Source organism: Corvus kubaryi, unplaced genomic scaffold, assembly GCF_017639235.1.
Source record: "Corvus kubaryi isolate FWS band 111438036 unplaced genomic scaffold, C.kubaryi_AGA036_p1.0 37385, whole genome shotgun sequence".
NCBI lineage: Eukaryota > Metazoa > Chordata > Aves > Passeriformes > Corvidae > Corvus > Corvus kubaryi.
The window spans coordinates 8223273-8230102 of record NW_024581127.1 but is presented as its reverse complement, the minus strand read 5'-3'; the positions used below and the strand labels follow the sequence as shown (position 1 = coordinate 8230102).

The following is a 6830-nucleotide window of genomic DNA, read 5'->3' as shown; positions in this document are numbered from 1 at the left end:
TGCATCTTTAATATCAATCTATTCCAGTGTTTGTAAAACTATACAGTGAGGAAGATATTAGAACATTAGTATCCCAGTGTTTGCTCTGAAAGAAATCAACCCAGCCCTGGAAACTTTCCATCAGGAATTTGACAAAACACTATGCTGAATTCAGTGAATAACAGAAGTTACTCATTTGAAACTGAGGTGTTATGACCATGCTGTTACCAATCACACATTTGCTGGTCTAAATGAAGTGATGCCTTTTTCGTTGGTCCTAAAATTATGAGCCAGACACAGTTAGGGTGATAAAAAGGGGTTGCCTTTATAAAGATCCTTAGGTGCACAGTTCACCAGGTGGAAAACGCTGAAGATGCACACACAGCATAATGAGTATACAATTTTTATAGGTTTTGCAAATTAGCATATTTGACAAGAATCACCAACTAAAATTTTAATTGGTGAGGTAATTCCCCCTTGGTTCAAGCCCCTTCTAAATCTTTCCCCCTCAGATGGGAACTGAACTTTGTTTATAAGAATATATCTCAAAGAGCTGGTCTCAACCTTGGTTGACAGGAAAAACCAAGATAGGATAGGAGCCTCGGACCCCCAGCTTGGAACCCTTTGGAATGTGTTTTGTTTTTCTGCCTATCAGGTAGGGTAAGAAAAAGTACTGGAGCTAGCTTGAATACAATAATAGACTTACAAATATATGTGCAAAGAATACAGAGAATATATGAAAGAAAAAAGGCAAGAAATCAATTCGGCATCATAAGCAAGGACCAAAAGGAAATCTGAGTCACACAGAAAACAGAGCTTAAACTGCATTGCCTTCCAGTCTCAGATGTACAAGTAAGCAAGGGTGAATGGTGTCTTGAGGCCCAATACTACCCTACTGCTGTCTTATGACCTAAGTAAACCTTTTAAAAGTCAGATGACGTGCACTCAGCGTATATTTTTGTGACCACATTGAAAGTCTCCTTCTTAAGAAGAAACACACCTAGGAACCTGAGTGCCACAAACTCAGCTTTGTAATATTCTCAGCTGAGTTGTTTTGACATGTTACAGACCCAGGTAGAGCACCTGAGCAACCTGTTCAACACAGAAGCCTAAAAGATGGGGAGAAAAAGAAAAATTCTGATGCCCAGAATTTATGAATATTTTCATTCAGGCATGTGACAGAGGACCCCAACTGTTGGAAGTTCCAAGTCTCCACAGACAAGATAGCATTTTATCTGTGTAATGTGTCCCGTGCAATTTCTCAAACTGTAAGGGGTGAGGGAAGGAAAACTCTGCTTCCTCCTTCTTTAGGCTGAAAAGCCACATGGCAAACTATCAGATTATCACACCAACAAGCAGGAAAGTGGATACACAGTGAGTGAACTCCAATATAGAACCACCAGGGTACAAACTCCTGATTTAGGTTGCCAGGGAACAGCGCTGGCAGGAATGCAGCCAGAGCCCATAAATGCTCTGAGTGTTAGGCAATGACCGACCAAAGCTTTTAAAGGTCTAGCTGTGAGACTACAATGACCATTGTAGCACTCAAACGTTAAATCTCTGTTCATCCCTCATTAGATCTGTCACTGGTGGTGGGCCAAGGAAGAACTTTATGGACTCCAAATCCTGAAAAACTGTAATGTTGACTACCTGGATGAACAAGTTTGAATAATCTTTCACAGCCACAAGAAAATGCAGCATAGATGTGCCTATTTTTACTTCATACACTCATTTCATTGAGGGATATTATCCAATTTACAACAAAGTCTGCAAGTCAGGGACCATATCAGAGTAAAACGGACTAAATCAATCTAAGCTAACCTTAGGGATAAACTGAGTTCTCTCTGATTTATAACGGTACCTTCAAAGGATGGTTAGATGTCCACAGTATCTGTGTTAACCTCAAATACATATTATCTATAGGAAGTAGAACACTGTATATAAGTAATTTTGAAGGAAAAGAGAGAAGATTTCTCCAGGCAGTTTTCTGATGGTCAGTGAATTTTTTTCTGCCAGGATTACAGTCTTGCATTGGACTTTAAAAGAAAGTGGTCATTTTCATTAAAAAAAAAAAGTTCTTCTGATGGGGAAAATGTGTATAATGGGCAGGAGCTGACGACATAGGATTAAAAACAGAATTTTCCCATTATAAAAACCCTCATACTGTTGGCAAGATATGTCATGTTTTTCCTCTCCCTTCTGCTGAAGCATTAGACAAAGAGACTGCTGGAAGTAGAATAATGGACCTGAAGGACCAAAAACACAATCTGGTGAAGCAGATTGTGTTTTTGTATTCGGAGCTATTTAACAAACCACATTGTGAATGGAGTCTGCAAAATCAGTACCTTGATAACCTTTAAACAGGGTTTTATATTGGCCAGATGGACCATGGCAGAACCTAGTCAAGACTGGGGTCTCATTCAGCTAGGTAATCAAAAAACATGAGAAATTAGGGCTTGGAGGTGAAACAAACATTAAAATTACAGTGTGCTATTAAACAAAGTGTAGAAGCATCTGAACAAGCAGAGAGAAATTATCCCTACAACTTGAACTTCTGCCACCTATTGAGAAGCTTTTCCTCCAGAGCTCAGTCTCTAAGGCCCCTTCAGCGGGCTCTCAGTCCACAATTACAACACTCTAAAATTCTATGGGACACAAGAGATCGACAAAGCTTAGGTATTTGCTTAGCTGGCTATTGAGCACCCATCACAAAAAAAAATTTTCCTGCTTTCATACCCTTGCATCCTTCTTCACCACACATCTAAATCTGTTCTTCCAAGGCTTTTCTAGAGCAGGTTCCCGGAGCAGCCGGCCAGGTGCTCTGTTAGCCCTGGCCAACAACTTGCAGCTCCATTTCTAACTTGTTTGGTCTCCATTTGTTCAGATGGAGACGTTACTATGCTCCCTGCCTTGTTGCTTGCTATGGCCAACACATCTCAACAAAAAATATTAAGTAGAATGTCAGAAGGATTTACTGTTGCAAACATAAAAAAATCATCTTCATCATTATAAGATATGAATTGCATTTTGAACTAGAGTCAGAGGAAGAAACTTCAGCAATAAAAATTAACAATGTATCCGTTTATGGCCTTACAGTCCATTGCTTATTGAGTTAGCTCAGTTTCCTCTTTGATGGAATCATAAAGGCTTCAAGTGGAAAAACAATTTGAAAGACACATTTGTTTATGATCTTTCACTACTAAGAACCCATCTTTCAGAAAGAAGTGCGGTGCAGAAGACAAGCTGCCTTCACTCAGCAGGGTGTGCTGCGTGTACAGGAGTGCTGAGAAGAAACTCCTCAGAACAGGCACTTTTTCAAGGTGAAAGAAAATCCTTGTCAAATCCTGGCAGTGAAAGAAAATGAGAAGGTATGATTAATAGCATCATTAAAAGTAACAAAATAAACCATGAAAACTTAACAATCTAACATCATGCAGGGAGCCTATGAATATGAAGAATCCATTTAATTTATGTATGTTTTAGTGGTTTGCTACATTTCTAAAGGGTATGCAAATGTATTCCCCTTTTGACTGAGCAAAGTTTCCAACACCGGATTATACAAATATCCGCTATCTCCCTGTGCATTCCCACTGGTACGAATAACACATTCCATGGCTCTTTAAGAGTTGTCAGTCCCTTTTCCTTTTTCTTCACTGTAGGAGTGGTTAGGCATTGGAATAAGTTGCTCAGGGAAGTGGTGGAGTCACTGTCTCTGGAACTGTTCGAGAGGTGTCTGGATGTGGCACTTGGGGGTGTGGTTTAGGAGTGATTATGGTGGAACTAGGCTGACTGTTGGACAACATGACCTTGAAGATTTCTTCCAATCTTGATAATTCTGAGATTCTGTAAATTAAGTTGGGATCTTGGCTCCAGTTTGCACAAGTAAGCAATACTGATTTCAGCCACTTGAAAGAAATACACTTAGTATAAAGAAGAGAAAACCCACATAGAAAGCTTCTTTGCTTTGTTTAAATCAAGATGGTTCTTCTACTTTTTTCTTTTAGAAATGGCAACACGTGTTTACAAAGAAAATAAAAATAACCCTTTAAGTAATCAGTTTGTTCCCTGATCCAAACAATAGATAAAACCCCCTAAGAATGTTACCTTTTCCTGCTGGAACTTTGAACAGAACCATATTTTTATTATTAAATATTCATTTTGTATGGAGGAACCTGCTTAAATTGCAACTTATTAAAGAGATACAGACAGGACTCACTGGTACTTCTGCATTACATGATACACTAAGTTGGAAAAGGTGTCGTAAAGGATGCTCAGTTTATTGTTTTTATGACACAAAAGCAATAAATCTGGTTGAACGTAAATCCAAGAATATTCCAGAGAGCTACATAACTGTTAGATCAATGCAACTTTGTTCTGCAACTACAAGCAGAATTTCCAAATTTCTAGACAATACATTATATATCTCTAACCATACTCCTGCAAACACACATTCTTCTAGCTCTAACTCAGATCCATTTTCCCTCTCTATCATTCTTAATTTTAATTTCTTTTTATGTACACAATATAGGAAGGGACACAAAGCATTGTTTTATAAATTACCTCTGTCCAGGGAGAACACTTTCTAGTTTCACAGAATGGAGAAAGAGGTAGGTCCAGGCAATCAAATCAGTCAAATTGAGATCCCATTCTTCCCTTAAAATTCATTTCCTGACACACAAATTCCTGCCACTTATTACTCTCAACTGCCCAGGCACTCCTGTGTAGGGAATACTTGACAAAACATTGGCAGTACTACATGATGGATCTTCTGACTCAGGTAAGACCAGACAACCCACCAGCTCTCATTTAAATTTCACACATTTTTCATTTCCTCATTCTGGTAACATCACAGATTTCTCTTAGTACTAACTCATAAGTCACTTTTTTCTGCCATTGCACTGTCATGACCAATCTCACTTTCCTCTTCCTAAAACTCGTGTGCAATACTTTCTCTCCCCGTCACCCATTCTTTTTCATCTTTATTTTCTGCTGTTTTCTCCACTAATTCCCTGGAATTTATTGCTTCCTTTCAGCATCCTTTCTTCTCGTCCCTGAAATGACTGACATTACTAGAATTCATAAATGTGTATTTCACAATTCATGATAAAATAGAAAAAAAAAATCAAAAACAAACCTGAGATTTTAATAAAACAATCTCACAGTTACTGTTACAGAATAAAAAAGTTTAATTTCTACGATAGCATTGTCTTTATCCCTGAGGCTGTTTGCATTTTTGCTATCTATATGGTGGTTATTGAAGATGATCAGGTCATGTTGCACACTAGGTCATCAGACTGGGTAACTGGAAGCTCGTGTTTGACCAGAACAATGAAATAAGCATTTTAGCAACACAACTGGACATTTTTTAATACTTCAAATTATTGTCATAATGAAACTTCTTTTATCAGTTAGGTCTTGATGTAAATTAGCAATGACTAGCAGTTATGACTTAGAGCAATAAATAAACAAACAAAAAAACCCATATCTTGTCCCAACTAGAGGTTTATCTGATTGCCAGAATTAGGTATATAATCATAAGAGGCATGATTTCCTTGGGGTTTTGCTGCTGCTTTTATCTTTTTGCTATAAGAACTTTAGAAGAAAATATATCTTCTAACCATATAACCTTGGCTTGTGTTGTGCTGCATCTCAAAAGAATTTTACTAGAAAGGCTGGCATATTTTTTAATCTACAAACTATCCTCACACCCCTTAGGTTAACCAGCTACAGTGTTTCTGTCATGTACCATGTTGTCTGTTTATCTCTAAATTTTTGAAAGTACATAATTTTATAGATAAATATATCTTAAACATACCTTGCAAAAGCTGATAGCAAACTGCTGATAGGGAGGTCAGTTATCCCAGCATTTTCGTACACCCTGTACTCCTGTAAAGGTCAGTTTCCTCTCGGTTTGAAAACTCAAAGGCTGCTAGAAGGCACAGTATATACAATCATAGAATCATGGAATGGTTATGGTTGGAGGGAATATATAAACTGAATGCTAATGAGACACAGAGCATTGTATTCTGGCACAGAAGATTTATATCATTTTTTCTCTTAGTACAAGCTTAACTGGCTATTTTAAGACCCCAAGACAAAAATTAATAGTTCATGTTTTTCCTTATCAAATCCATCCTGTGAGACTACACAAGATAATTAGACATACAAGAGGATTTCAGAAAAAATTAAAGAAATTTATGTCAGGGCTGGCAGGCTTAAAAATTAAGCACACCTGCTTGGTTGTTGTAAGCAATTGTGTTTCCTTGCCCCACTAGTCTGCCTACTAGCAACATTCTTTGTAAAACAGTGAAGTGCAGAAACATTGTGAATATTTTGTCAGTGCCTCTCTGCCTTTAAAATTTATAAAAGGTGGCTGTAATTATAAATCCTTACAGTATTAATTTTGTTAGGGTATTATTTAAATAACTGACTCCTTATACATAACTTGAAAATTAAGCTTTTAATTTAAATCTTGTGAATCAGTCTTTTGTGACAGGTTGGGTATACAGGCTGTCTTTCGTGGGGTTTTCCACAGCCTGGCTCCAGGACACATCAACTCAACTTCTGCTGAATTGAATGGGAATCGATTCATCCAATTCCCATGACAGTGAGTTTCGCTATATGTGAATCAACAAATACAGGTAACCAGGGTGACCACCAAACCACAGCTGAAATGCAAAGAGTAGATTTGTTTCATTGCCTCACTAACAGTGCCAGGTGACAGAGACACACGGGGACACAGGCTCCGTTAGGTTTAGCTAATCCTAGCAAAAAGCTAAAGCAAAATCTAAAGCAGAAAGTGGACACTAATGAGCACTAGATTCCAGTATACCCTTTCCTGAGAAAGTAAG

The 6830-nt window shown here is 37.9% G+C and overlaps 1 long non-coding RNA gene across 1 annotated transcript; it reads right to left on the bottom strand.

The window, feature by feature from the left end:
• Nucleotides 1–279: 279 nt before the first annotated feature.
• Nucleotides 280–5938, bottom strand: LOC121668516. Its single transcript, XR_006017420.1, has 2 exons — nt 5795–5938; nt 280–3323 (listed from the first exon to the last, which is right to left on the bottom strand). It is a non-coding gene; the product is annotated as an uncharacterized LOC121668516 (long non-coding RNA).
• Nucleotides 5939–6830: the final 892 nt, after the last annotated feature.